The 15,301-nt window shown below is 40.0% G+C and overlaps 1 protein-coding gene across 1 annotated transcript in view; it reads right to left on the minus strand.

Moving 5' to 3' along the window:
• CDH18 (cadherin 18) overlaps positions 1 to 15,301 on the minus strand; it is a 1,382,204-nt gene that overhangs the window by 332,635 nt on the left and 1,034,268 nt on the right. The gene's annotated exons all lie outside the window — the stretch shown is intronic.

Here is a 15,301-nt window from a genome sequence, read left to right on the forward strand (position 1 = left end):
CAATTGCAGTGCAGTGGCAACAAAATAAATACATTTTTAAAAGCCTTTAAAAGCCTTTACAGGTTACCACTTTAGATTTACAGAGGAGGTCTACTGCTAAAATGACTGCCCTCGATCTGACCTTCGCGGTGATACCTCACATGCATGGTGCAATTGCTGTTTACGTTTGACGACAGACCGCCGCTTGCGTTCGCCTTAGCGCAAGAGCAGGGGGCGACAGGGGTGCTTTTTTTTTTTTTTTTTCTTTATTATTTTTTTGCTTTTTTATCTTATTTTTAATCATTTTTATTGTTATCTCGGGGAATGTAAATATCCCCTATAATAGCAATAGGTAGTGACAGGTACTCTTTTTTGAAAAAATTGGGGTCTATTAGACCCTAGATCTCTCCTCTGCCCTCAAAGCATCTGACCACACCAAGATCGGTGTGATAAAATGCTTCCCCAATTTCCCAATGGTGCTATTTACATCCGGCGAAATCTAAGTCATAAAATGCTCGTAGCTTCTGGTTTCTTAGGCCATAGAGATGTTTGGAGCCACTCTGGTCTCTGATCAGCTCTATGGTCAGCTGGCTGAATCACCGGCTGCATTCTCAGGTTCCCTGTTGAGACAGGAGAGCCAGAGAAAAACACAGAAGACGGTGGGGGGGGCATTCCCTCCCACGGCTTGTAAAGGCAGTCTAGAGGCTAATTAGCTGCTAGGATTGCTTTTACATGAAAGCCGACCGCTGGCTGAAAAGAATGATACCAAGATGATACCTAAACCTGCAGGCATCATTCTGGTATAACCACTCAAGGTCGTGAATGGCGTACCTGAAGACAAAAAAATGGTTAACAATAAAGCACAGTAAACGGTAAAGTATAAAAAATTGCAGACCTGAAAAACAAACATGATAAAACATAATAACAATAAAACATTGCAGAATAGAATACAGTAAAAAAGAGCAGAACAATAGAGAGAGAATAGAGAGAGAGAGAACAATAAAACGACAACTATTTTTTTTTATTTTATATTTTTGTATGTGTTTTTTTTTTTTGTTTACACTTTTTTTTGTAACTAACTTTTATAACTGTAAACGGTTCCAGGTTCGGGTCTCTCAAAATGCGATGGCATCTTGGGAGATCCTGTGAAAGTGTGTCTAGTCTGTGCGATGCTGTACCCTACGCTAATACTCAACTAGTGAATGGTAGCATTCAAAACATTCACCAATGCAAAGACCAGGATTGTCAGGACAGGAGGGACAATAATAGCGGGTGTCACGTCTATATCCACGCTTGCTGCAGACACGACATCTTTTTTGGGGGGGTTCGTTGGGTAGGGGTACTCGGGAGGACATAAAAATGCCTCTCATGCAGCCGACTGCATTTGGTTGGGGATGTGAATGGGGGAAGTACGGGCGTTGCAGAAATGGTGGGTTCCCAATTAGGATAATTAGGATTGGTGAATGCAGCAGGAAGGGCACTATGGGCACGACGGGCCTGTGTTTGTCTTTTTGGTGGCAGCGGGACACTACTTGTGCTTGCCACCTCACCAGCTTGAACTGCACTTATGGGACTCGCCACGTCACCAAGTGTTACTGCAGTGCTGGTTTGACTACGACCGGGGTGTACTAGGCCGCTGGTGCTTGCCAGTTCAATAAAAAGCTTCCGAAAAAACTGTTAGCGATCGCAGGGATCAGGCCTGACTCTGCGAACGCTGCAGTTATGTGTTTAGTGTTTTGTAAGTGACAGTGATCAATCGATACTGCACTTGGGTGGGCTGGGCTGGGCCGGGCGGAGGGGCAAAACGCAGGTGCTAGCAGGTATCTGGGCTGATCCCGCTAACACTGCGTTTTTGGGAACCCTAAACTGCTGGGGACGCTAGTATAGATCTGATCGGATCAGATATTGATCCGTTCAGATACTATACCACTAAGGGAGGTGTACGGCGCGTGTGTGGGTGTTAGCGGTACTGGCACTAACCTGATACTGCCTGGGGCTGGTGCTTCCTAGTTCACCAAAATGCTACCAAAAAAACTGTTAGCGATCGCAGGGATCAGGCCTGACTCTGTGAACGCTGCAGTTATGCGTTTAGTGCCTTATAAGTGACAGTGATCGATCGATACTGCACTTGGGTGGGCTGGGTTGGGCCGGGCGGAGGGGCAAAACGCAGGTGCTAGCAGGTATCTGGGCTGATCCCGCTAACACTGCGTTTTTGGGAACCCTAAACTGCTGGGGACGCTAGTATAGATCTGATCGGATCAGATATTGATCCGTTCAGATACTATACCACTAAGGGAGGTGTACGGCGCGTGTGTGGGTGTTAGCGGTACTGGCACTAACCTGACGCTGCCTGGGGCTGGTGCTTGCTAGTTCACCAAAATGCTACCAAAAAAACTGTTAGCGATCGCAGGGATCAGGCCTGACTCTGCGAATGCTGCAGTTATGCGTTTAGTGCCTTGTAAGTGACAGTGATCGATCGATACTGCACTTGGGTGGGCTGGGCTGGGCCGGGCGGAGGGGAAAAACGCAGGTGCTAGCAGGTATCTGGGCTGATCCCGCTAACACTGCGTTTTTGGGAACCCTAAACTGCTGGGGACGCTAGTATAGATCTGATCGGACCAGATATTGATCCGTTCAGATACTATACCACTAAGGGAGGTGTACGGTACGTGCGTGGGTGTTAGCGGTACTTTCGCTAACCTGACGCTGCCTGGGGCTGGTGCTTGCTAGTTCACCAAAATGCTACCAAAAAAACTGTTAGCGATCGCAGGGATCAGGCCTGACTCTGCGAACGCTGCAGTTATGCGTTTAGTGCCTTGTAAGTGACAGTGATCGATTGATATTGCACTTGGGCTGGGCCGGGCGGAGGGACAAAACGCAGGTGCTAGCAGGTATCTGGGCTGATCCCGCTAACACTGTGTTTTTGGGAACCCTAAACTGCTGGGGACGCTAGTATAGATCTGATCGGATCAGATATTGATCCGTTCAGATACTATACCACTAAGGGAGGCGTATGACGCGTGCGTGGGTGTTAGCGGTACTGGCGCTAATCTGACGCTGCCTGGGGCGACGCATATCACCGCCGGGCGATCGGGGGGCTAAACCTTTATTCGGTAATAAACGGCGGGTTCCCTGACACTATAAAAAATAAACGAACTAACCAGCGTCACCCGTAACGGTTATACCATGATCAGTGGTGAAAGGGTTAACTAGGGGGCAATCAAGGGGTTAAAACATTTATTAGGTAGTATATGGGGGTCCCTGTCGCTATAAAACGCTGACGGCGAACCTAAATATTTACCTCACTAACTAGCGTCACCAGCGACACTAATACAGCGATCAGAAAAATGATCGCTTAGTGACACTGGCGACAGGGGGTGATCAAGGGGTTAAAACTTTATTAGGGGGGGTTAGGGGGGTATCCTAGACCTAAAGGGGGCTAACCCTAACTGTCCCAACACTGTAACTGTCACAAACTGACACCAATGCTGTAATCAGAAAAAAAAAAAAAAAACTGCTGGTGTCAGTTTGTGACAGGGAGGGGGGGTGATTGGGGGGGATCGGGGGCGATCGGGGGGGGATCGGGGGCGATCAGGGGGGGATCGGGGTGTTTTGTATGCCTGGCATGTTCTACTGTGTGTGTAGTGTTGTGCACTCACAGTGAAGTCTTCTCTCCTCGGCGCTGCAACGGAAAATACAGAGCCGAGGAGAGATGACATAATTTCCTTTGCTGCTGTTTAGCATACAGCAGCAAAGGAAGTGATCTGATTGGCCGGCGGCGATCGCGAGGGGGGGCCACGAACGGATGGCCTTCCCCTCACCTCCGATCGCCGGGGGACATAACAGGACCGCCTCGGGCACCGGGGGGGGTCCGATCGGACCCCCCACCCGCGGGAGGCAAATCACGTATATGTACGTGATTTTGCCTGCCCGTGCCGCCTTGCCGACGTACATCGGCGTGAGGCGGTCCTTAAGTGGTTAAATGACTTTTTTCCTTTAGAAATGTAATTTTGCTGTCAGACTGTTCTAAACACGGGAAACATGCGCCGCTTTACAGGCATACTATAGACACCCCCCAGGTATGAAATTTAAAGAAATATTACACTTTTATTGTTTCAATTTAAGCATTATTAAAATCACTGCTCCTGAAAAAACTTCCATTTTTAAAACTTTTTTTGCATTGATACATGTCCCCTGGGGCAGGACCCAGGTCCCCAAACACCTTTTAAGACAATACCATGCATTTAAGCCTTTAAAATGATCACTTTTGATTTTCCATGTTTGTGTCCCATAGACTTTAATGGTGTTCGCATGTTCAAACAAATTTTTTGCCTGTTCGCATGTTCTGGTGCAAACCGAACGGGGGGGGGGGGTGTTCGGCCCATCCCTACTCAAGAATGAGCCAAGTATTAGTCTTAAAGAGATGCTATCAACAAAGCATGGTATAAACATGAAAAGTTGTCCAAACTTCCAAAACAACCCCAATAGATTTTGGATACAGACAATTTTGACCAGGCATCTCCCATCAGATGACATGAATGGGCACTTAAACAAGGCAGGTTTGAAGGTTTTGAAAGGTACATTGCTGGAGACTATTTCCTACACATACAATGTGAGAACATCAGTACTCCAGTGCTGAAACCTTTCCAGAGGAGTTGACAAATATAATGGCGAGGGGCGGTGCAGGACCTAGGTATTCTGGACCAAACATAAAATACAGGTAAGCCTTCTTTTCAAAGTCACAGACACTTTCTACCACCACACCAACTGTGACAAGATTTTAAAAGGGACGTCTCTATGCAACAGTTTTCTTCAAACATTTGACAGTGCAAACTTCAAATAAAAACAATAGTAGCATTTGCAGTAGAGCATATTATTGTGTTAGTGAACCAGATGTATTGGGTACAGTGGATATTTTTGGACATTTTTAGTAACTTTTTGTTTCTAAAAAAAAAAAAAAAAAAATCCAGTGTGACTAAACCTTTAGCATTTGGGATAAGATTAGTAATGAGCTGAACCTACCTACCTCAGTTCAGTTTGTGACAGGGTCAACAAAGTTTAGGTGCCTAATCCGGACTCTATTGAAGTCAATAGGAGACAAATAATGAAAAAACAGTAATGGCCATTTTTAGGCTAACATGCTAGGTATTGTCAAATAAATAGCATAACCCACCCCTCTGGTAAGGATTTCACTTATACTCAATCCCCCATGATAGATAATCCTGTATCAATTACTTGCTCACCTCCCTCTATTGGGGAATCTGAAATTGGGATTCAATACACTCCCATCTCTATCACTTTGAACTAAAAATTTGCAAATGCATTACAGATGCTGTTAATATGTATTTCTTTCAAAACTCTCATGTAAAGCTACCCCCCTTAAAGTGATTGCAAAGTCTCAGTTTTTTTTCTAAAATCATAAACATGTTATACTTAATTACTCTGGGCAGTGGTTTTGTACAGGGCAGCCCAGATCCTCCTCTTCTCAGGTCCCTCTTCAGCTCTCCTGGCCCCTCCCTCCTGTTGAGTTCCCTGAAAGCAAGCAGCTTGCTATGGAGGAACCTGAGCCGAGCTGCAGTTCCCTGTGTCCATTCAGACACAGAGCCCCGGTTTGGACCCACCCTCTCTTTCCTGATTTGCTAACTGACTTTGATTGACAGCAGTGGGAGACAATGGCACCACTGCTTTGACTCAGCCAATCAGGAGGCAGAGTCTCGGACTGCCAAGGCACTCATAGACATCACTGGATAGAGATGGGGCTCAGGTAAGTATTAGGTGGGCTAAGGGGGGCTGCTGCACACTGAAGGCTTTTTATCTTAATGCACCTCTTGTTATAAACAAAAAAGGATTTTATTAGACCCCTCACGACTTTTGAGACAGTATTTCTCAATAGCACAATGTAAAAAAAAAAAAAAAAAACACTTTAATAGCGTACACCTGGTTACAACAAAAAGTAAACACTACAACAGTTATGTTTAAAAAACTGTGGGAAACCAGTATTCAATAAGCACATGCATTCAAGAAATCCTCACACACTGGTATTACAACCTCTGTAAAAATGTAACAGCGGTACCTGAAAAAATAAGATGCTAAAAAAGTGCTAAGGATGCTAACAGGCCCAAGAGAATATGTGCCATATTTGGTGGCAATGTCTTTTAATCGCACTGACTTGATCATTCACATCACAAAAATAAACTTCACACCAGCATGCTGTTTGTTATACATCTCTACACACTCCCTGTGAAAATACAAACACTCACTGGTATCTATATAAACACTCTGCAGCCTAAAAATCACTAAAGTATAGCACACATTACAGACATAGAACAATTAAAACAACCTTAAACCAAACAAAGAATCCCTATTCTCCTAACTTCATAACATAATAAATGGATCCATCTCTCACCTATCACATGAACCTCTCAGGTGGCCGACTAATCTACTACTATCCAAGCACCAGATAAAATACATATATTCCCTTATTCCCCTTACCCTAATTAATACCCAACTCTTTTTCCTGATTCTAAGATTTGTATGCCTTATTCTTTTTTCTCCTCCTTTTTATCTATAGCCCTACCCATATCTGTCTTAGAACTCTTTATAAATAGAATAGAACAATCTTTCACTCCTTATTGGTATATTGGCTTGCATAACGTTACTCCTGAGATGAGCACCTCATAGTTATTGTATTGCTGGTATTATTTGTTACTAGTGTTGGGCGAGCAGTTTAGACCGAGCATAAGTTCAGCCCGAACGTCACCTGTTGGCGTTTTTCAGCAAACACCTGAATTTGCAGGGCGCTCAACGGGATTTTCACCCGGTCAGTGCCCCACAATGCACTGCACGCTGCAAAGTGCATTCTAAGCCCTGATTGGCTGAAGCAATGCACCTGAATGCTGGTTAGGTGCAAAGCTTTACCCAATCAGGACTCAATGAATAGCTGGTTGTTAAGAGGTGGCCAGAAGCCAGGTGCCGCATCCTTAGCAATGGATGAGTCATAAGCTGTCAACGGGCTTCCCTGTTGACAGCAATCCATACCAGTCAGTTTGGATCTGGTATGGGTTTTAAGGGGAAACCCACGCTGTTTTTTTTATTTAAATGTCATGGGGTCCCCCCTAAATGCCATTCCAGACCCTTAGGTCTGGTATGGAGTTTGAAAGAAACCCCCAAAATTTTAAAAAAGTGCCAAAGGGTGCCCTGCAAAATCAATACTGGACCATTATCCGAGTATGGAGGAAAGGGGTTGACGAGCGAGCGCCACCACCCCTGAACCATACCAGGCCGACAACAATTGTCCAATGGAGCATACACATGGTCAGATTTTCTGTCAACAGCCTGACATCCAACATTTCCCGTCAGAAAGTCTGATCATGTGTACGGGGCTTAAACCTTATGGACAGCCTTCCCAGAAGCTGTTCTAGCTGCAAAGGGTGGGCCAAATCAATTTTTAACCCTACGGACTAAGACTGGGCAGGCCATTAAAGTTCATGTGGGTGTAAAGGCAGGTGTCCCAATACTTTTGACTAATCTAGCAAGATTTACAATGGTGATGGAACCCTCCTACACATAAATAGTACATTTAGACATAATTTTAGGACCTGGGAGATGAGACAACTTCTCTACATAAAGCAGCATGTTTGGGAATTGAATCCATATGCTCAGGGATGCTAAGCAGTAATTCTAACCTCTAAGCCACAGAGCTGCCACATATGAGACCCTCTTACACATAAATATACATAAATACTGCATTTCTTTGGACAGGTGATGGAATTACATTAATAACATTATTAACATTAAGAGTTATTCTTCTTGATTTATTTTGTGATATTTGGTGTTTTTTTTGTGGGTGAGTGTAGAATAGTGATATTACTCTCAAATTTTTGGGAATTACATTTTAAATTCCGATGTTGGTACACATATCACATTGTTGGGCTCAAATTATGATTATTTGGAAATAATAAAAAGCACAAAAAATTGTGACTCGTTTTAAATTTTCATCAGCAATGGTATTGTTTGTGCTTTGTAAAGACACCTGTGTCAGTTTGGATAAAGATTGTTGTGAGATGAGAGTAAAAAGTGAAAGTGACAGAGAAAATATATTTACCAAAACATCAAAACATTCCACATTCTAGCATTCTTATAATCAAAATATTTGAAGTAGAAGCAACAATGTTGCAAAGGAAAAATTATTTCAGAGAAATAATATGCATATGCAGGAATAGTGGAAGTCAATGGGACTTGAACCTGCAAAATCCAAAGTTCTCACTGAAGGCTTATATGCAAGTTGTTTGCCATAAAAAGTGTATAGGGACCTGGGTCCTACCCCAGGGGACATGTATTAATTGCAAAAAATGTGAATTGAAACATTTGCTTCCAGGTGCAGAAAAAGAAGGAAGATTTCCCATCAGCACTCACATAACGACTAAACTTTATACTGCGCTCTCAATGAAAGCACATCTGCGTTAAAGCACCAAACACTAAAGCTCTGAAGTTTCTAAAGATCAACACAAGATCTAGATGAACACAAGATCCTTACCCACTTTACACTATTTCAATACTCCTTAAACATAATGATGTAATCAAATTAGTAAACAAAGCTCTAGCCATATTTTTGTGGCATGGTAAAATAACACACATAATGATTTTATCTCCCAATGAGTAAAGGAAGTCTGGGTTTTCTTCTTCCTCAAGATGCTCCAATTTGGACAAAGAAACAGAGCAGACATCTTCATGGAGGCTATCAGCTATCCTGTTGAGCAAAATAAGAAATTTACCTCCAGAGTTGAAAAACAACTTGTTTTGCTGTTACGGAATTGTAGCCCACCATTTTTTTTTCAATAATTTGCACTGATTTTATAAGTGAGAAGTACAATGAAACTTCACACACAAAGCCATATACAAGAACAAAATGGAAAAGGGTGCTGGAACAAGTTACACTGCAAACATCAGCTTAAACTGGGTTTGTGTATTAAGATATTGGACAAAGAGTAACCAGTCAGGGGAGGTTGCTTGTTTCCAGGCAGATGTTATTGCTCTTCTAGTGGCTATAATACCATGTACTATGATGGGGGTATGAGAGGAAGCCCAAGATTCATGGTGTAAGAGGAATAAAGCAGTAGCCCATCATTTTAAATGTTTTCAAATATCTTCTTTTAAATATATTTTAAATATCTTCCAACCCAGAATAATCCATCATTCCCACAAAGCAGGGGCTATGCAACTTTCCATCTTTGGAGACAGAATGGATTGACCAAAATAACCCAGTCATATCAAGGTAACACCAATTCCTGAAATACCTTCAAAATGATCTTAATGGAATTCAATACCCTCTCTAAACATCTACAAACAACCAACTATGCAAAATTCTGCTGTGGAAACATATAACTAGCTTTTAAAATCACCTTTCTAGACAGGCTAATAAAAGAACACACCTAATCCACATACATCTGTAGTAATTCCCTGAGGTGGTGAGCGGTCGGTGCACTTACTTGTAGTGTCCGCCTAGCACCCGAGCAAACATGTAGATGAAAGAAAGCCGGCAGCTCGATCATCCGCAACGAATACATTTATTAATCCAGGTGTGGTACAAAATAATACAGGGCTTACGTGTATTGGCGTGTAACCTTAATCATAGCCATATCGCCATATAACAGCCATTGAACAATATCTTTTCTAAGCTAGTAGAAAATACCAATCAAAAAAATTGTTACTTCAATTTTCTTAGTGGACAAATGACTTGAGGGCTACAATATATTGTGAAAAGTGATTACTAATGAACTTTGCAGAGAAACTCTATTATAATCTCTACATCTATTATAATCTCTAAATTTAACTATAATGCTTACACAGAACACATACTGCATCGTGTTAATAACAAATATTTCCTCCCCTGATGCTCCAGCCTTTCCCAAATGCAATCTGCATAGACGTTAATTATTACTACTCCCGCTGTTGTTGGCTCTGGGGCCGCCGGTTACCCGCGATCATTCAGAGGAGAGACAGAATGGCGGTCTGCCTATGTAAACAAGGCAGACTGCCATTCTGTGAGGGAGGAAAATGGAGATTTTTGTGTTTCTGCTAAGCAGAAACACGGATCTCTGTTTTCCTCCAGTGTCAGCATTCCCCCACAGTTAGAAAGCACTCCCTAGGAGCACCCTTAAGCCTTTGATTGCCCCTGATGTTAACCCCTTCCCTGACAGTGTCATTTATACAGTGACAGTGCATTTTTTTAGCACTGGTCACTGTATTGGTGTCACTGGTCCCCAAAAAGTGTCATTTAGTGTCAGATTAGCGAACCACTATGTCGCAGTCCCGCTAAAAATCACTAATAAAAACAATTTAAAAAAAGTCCATAAAAATATCCCATAGTAGTATACGCTATAATTTTTGCACAAACCAATCAATATACGCTTATTGGGATTTTTCTTTACCAAAAATATGTAGCAAAATACATATTGGTCTAAACTGATGAAGAAATTTGATTTTTTACATTTTTATTGGATGTGGCATGTGTTTTATAGCAGAAGGTAAAAAATTATGTTTTTTTTTTTAAATTGGCGGTCTTTTTTTTTCTATTATAATCTCTAAACTTAATGTGGCATGTGTTTTATAGCAGAAGGTAAAAAATTATGTTTTTTTTTTTTTTTTAATTGTCGGTCTTTTTATTTATAGCACAAAAAATAAAAAAGGCAGAGGTGGTCAAATACCCCCAAAAGAAAAAAATTGTGGAAAAAAGGACATACTTTTTTGGGGTACAGCGTCAAATGGGCACGCAATTGTCAGTTAAAGTAACGCAGCGCCGTATCGCAAAAAATGGCCTAGTCAGGAAGGCGGTAAAACCTTCCGGAGCTGAAGTGGTTGATACTGAAACAAACCTCCCCCCACCCTAGCTATGTGGTTCCTGAAATTACAAGAATTATATACAGTGAAAAATCTCATTGCCGCACTTAATCATCAAGGTTAGAGGTTCAGAAAAAACCTGGTTCCACTGATTAGATTTGATCTCCTCCTGGGAACTATGGAAATTCCCTTTCCAAGGCATAAGAGATTCTTTCCTGGGAACTTAACATTCAAACCATTTTTCCCTCCCTGTCCCCTCCCCTAACTACCCCTCTACCCTTCTCCCACTTCCCATAACCCCTTTTCTACTCCCTACACCTTATCCTCCATTCCTGACCTAGCTCTTCCTTTTATTTTTCTCTACTTACCTTCCTAGGACCCTTAAAATCTCTTTTCTTCCAGGATCCAGACTGGATCTTAAGCTGCCCCCTCTCCCATTACAGATTGGAAAACCCACTCCTTTTTGGTTCTTTAGTTTCAATTTGAAAAGCTTCATAATTTAGAAGAAGAAAAGGGTGCTACTCCAATTGGCATTGTAAGCAATGACAGAGAATGATGTGCTCTATGGAGCCGGTTCACATATCTCCGCAGCAGGTCCAGTGTGTTTTGCAGGAAAAACATGTGCCTTTTTTGGTCCATTTCAGGTCTGAATTCAGCCCAAAATCCGGACTGAAATTGGACCTGAAATGGTGAACCAGCATGCACCGGGCCCCTGCTGTGCAACGGATGCGGCTCATGTAAACCGAGCCTAAGAGTAGGTGTAACCAACCAGTAGCCTAAGATAAGCAATACTGTAAAAGACATTTAGGGACATACTGTACCAATGGAAACAAATCAAGACAAAAGAGAACCAGAAAAAGGGACTGATGATCATTTCCCAAAACAAAGCATATCTCATTGTCTCTCTGGGATTGAGAATTATGTGTCTTGGCTTTCTTTTGATTCAAGGGAAATAGAAGTGAATGGCTGTGGGGATGTTTGTTATATTTGTTTTCAAGCCCCTTGACTTACTCATCATAATAACTGTGATTAGAGCGGTAAGTTTTGCTGTTTCTAATCAAGTCTGCAACCTATCCATTTCCTCTTCAGTGACACTAACTACTTATTTAGAAAGTTAAAGACATAAATAGGACACCATCATTTACAGTATTCTACTATTGTAATGTGGAGTCAGAACAAATAATAAGCAGTCAAGGTAGAGCTAATTATAGAGTCTCTTTTTATTTTCAAAACCGGCAATTAGACAGTGAAATACATTTGCATGGGTTAGCTTTCACAGGCATAGGTGATTATATAAAAATACTGTCTAAAAAGAAACTAAGAAACAGTAAAGCTGGGTTCTAGGTGACTGTATGCTGAAAGTATGAAGGCAGGCATAAGAAAGGAAATTCTTATGTTCATAGTCGTTATAATGAAACTGATTTCACAACTAGCAAATGTATACTCATTCAGGAATTAGTTCATTTAAGCTGACTAGCAGGCAAATAAATGAGGGCAATAAATTAATTTTAGCCCAAAAGTAAGACTGTGCATTTTATAAATAACTTCTCAATAAAATAGATAATCTTGTCTGAGATTATGGAGAATGTATAGTATTCTAGAATGATGAAAATATAATGCAAAGGGTGGAACTAATACATTTATTGAAAAAAAGTTACAACCTTTTGTAAATTGTTCAAATCTACTGGGATGTTGTAAAGAAACTGACAATTATATACACAGATAGTGCCTCATTAGGGTTGAGTAATTAGAGGGAAAAAAAACGAATCCAAAGTACTCATTACATGAGATTAAAGTAAATATACCACTCTATCTGCAGTGGAGCTATTAGTAGTGACTATGCGTGCAAACATAGAGTCTGCAAATGTAGAATAATCATTAATTGTATTCCGCAACCATTTCAGTTATTGCTTTCCCTGGATCTATGTCCTAATGGAGTACTGATGAGAATATTCCAGTTTTGACTTTGAAGTGCCTTATAATACTGGTTCCGGTGGCTGTTGAGAATATCATAAGATCTATTGTAGAAGATTTCAGCAAACAATCTATACCTAGGTGTTGATACATCGCTGTCTGTCTGACCCATTTAGTATAAGCTGAATAGGGTCCATACATTCCTGTAAGCCTCCTTATATCACATTTGGTGGCAGAAGTCTTTCACAGCGGTGGTTCTTCCTTCTGTTTTTTGGGTGACTGATCATCATTACTTGGAATCACAAAGTTTATGGACTCACCTATATAAACTATATAAGAGTTCTTATTGTGTTATTGATTTTTTCATTATTTTCTTTATTTTATGATTTTTTTTTTTTATGACCCTATCATCAATGATTTTGTATTTTCATGTTTTAGCGCTGCACTGTTTATATTTATAATAGTAAATAATGTAAGGAGTACAAAGCAATTATCAGCATAATTTTTATACCTGTGATTTATTCACTGAATGTTTAATCTACAAGAGTGTTCACATTTTTTATATGTAAAATAATGTCTGATAGGTACTGAAATTTGAAATTTCCTTAGCTATGCCCATTTGGCTAATTTTGATGTAAGGCACATGAATACTGCTGGAAGATGATTAGGATGCCAAAGGTTGAGCTAATGAGTCATTAGAATTCAGTAAAAGAAAATTCACATTCCTAGTACAGCCACAGCACAATGAAAAAGATGTGATGAAAGATTAAAGCATAATTGTGTCTGTATAAGAAAATGTACATTTATACAGGATGTTTAGCAGATATGGATTGAAGCAGATAGAAACAGATGGGTGCCTATTTTCTTGAAAAAATGTCAATAAAATGATAAATGACTATAATATATCAAAAATGGATTACTTAAAAGGACTTTGCAATGCTTTCATGAAGTTGCAGACAAAACAGATATTGTATACACCAAAACACCATAGCTTTTTATCTAAAACTTTTGGAAGAAGAAAACAAAGCCCCCACAACTTTTCCTTCCCTGTAATGAAAATACACTAAAAGAAATAAATGTAGTTTGGGAATATCTTTTTAAATACTAAGCTTTTCGAATAAAAGAACAATCATCAAAGCACCACACAGACTCAGCATGACAGAGTAAACGCTTTAACACTAAACTAGGTTTGCTAAAAATAAATTTAAGGACTATTTAGATACTTTACTTACACTGAGGAAAATAATTACTGCAGGCATACAAAAAATAATGTAAAATCATTTCCAACATTTGTGATTTACCAAGTTCATTTGATTTTTTTCTAAAGGTAACAGTTTAACATCCTGGAAAGATATTTTTTTTTCTTAAACAATGCCCTGATTTTTGTACAATTAGGCAAGGTGCTAGCCTTCACTAAACAAATTGAAGCTGTGTTCACTTTAAATAGTCAAGTATGTGCAGAGAAATTCCAAAATAAAAAAGGATACTGTTTTGTTTAGCTAACAGAAGTAAACGCAGCTGTATGGTATTCATTTTTTTAGTAAATCAAGCCCACTGAGCAAGAATTGTTTAACCATCTTCCACCTGGCCTATTATAAAAATACAGCTGGGTGGGAGAACTGTTATCCTGTTATCACGGGTGGACATCATATGACATCCTTGCAGGCACTTGCTTCATGCATGCCCAGTGGCATGATCTTGACTGATCACAATTATCACATACAGACTTGTACCCTGTGATAGCGGTGGCCAATCACAGCTATCACAATAGTGTACAATGGCACATGAATGGATACAAGTAAAAATGACTGCTTATACAGTGACCATCACTGTAATAAGCAATCATAATGTAAAAAAAAATCCTGATCACCTCCACAGTGCAGTACAGTATATATATATATATATATATATATATATATATATATATATATATATATATATATATATATATATTTTTTTTTTGTACATACTGTCACCATGCCTCTTACTAAAAACATTTTTTATCTACTTTCCAAAAAAGAGGTTATTGGGGGGGGGGGGGTATTTGTACTGTCCTGGCATTTTAGGGCCATAAGAATGTATAAACCATAGATTGTAGACTCTATAACTTTCACACAGACTGACTAATACACCCTTATTTGGGTTATTAATACTAAAGAAATGTAGCATAATGCATTTTGGCCTACATTTATATAGAAGGATCATTTATTTGAAAATATTTATAAAAAATGTTTTGTATTTTTTTTGTTTATATAGCAAAAAAAAATAAATAAAAACCCAGTAGTGATTAAATGCAACCAAAAGAAAGCTTTAGCTTTGATAAAAAAATGATAAAAATTACATTTGGGTATAGTGTTGCATGACTGAGTAATCGGCATTCAAAGTGTAACAGCGCTGAGAGCCGAAAATTGGCCTGGGCAGGAAGGGGGTAAAAGTGTCCAATATTGAAGTGGTTAATCATGACAAAATCAGGGCATTATTGTAAGCAAATATCTATCAAAAATGCATTTATTAAAGTGCATTAAATGTTTGATGAACCTGTTTATTAAGTAATCCTCATGTCCCATCT

This window comes from Aquarana catesbeiana, linkage group LG05 (assembly GCF_042186555.1).
Source record: "Aquarana catesbeiana isolate 2022-GZ linkage group LG05, ASM4218655v1, whole genome shotgun sequence".
Classification (NCBI taxonomy): Eukaryota; Metazoa; Chordata; class Amphibia; order Anura; family Ranidae; genus Aquarana; species Aquarana catesbeiana.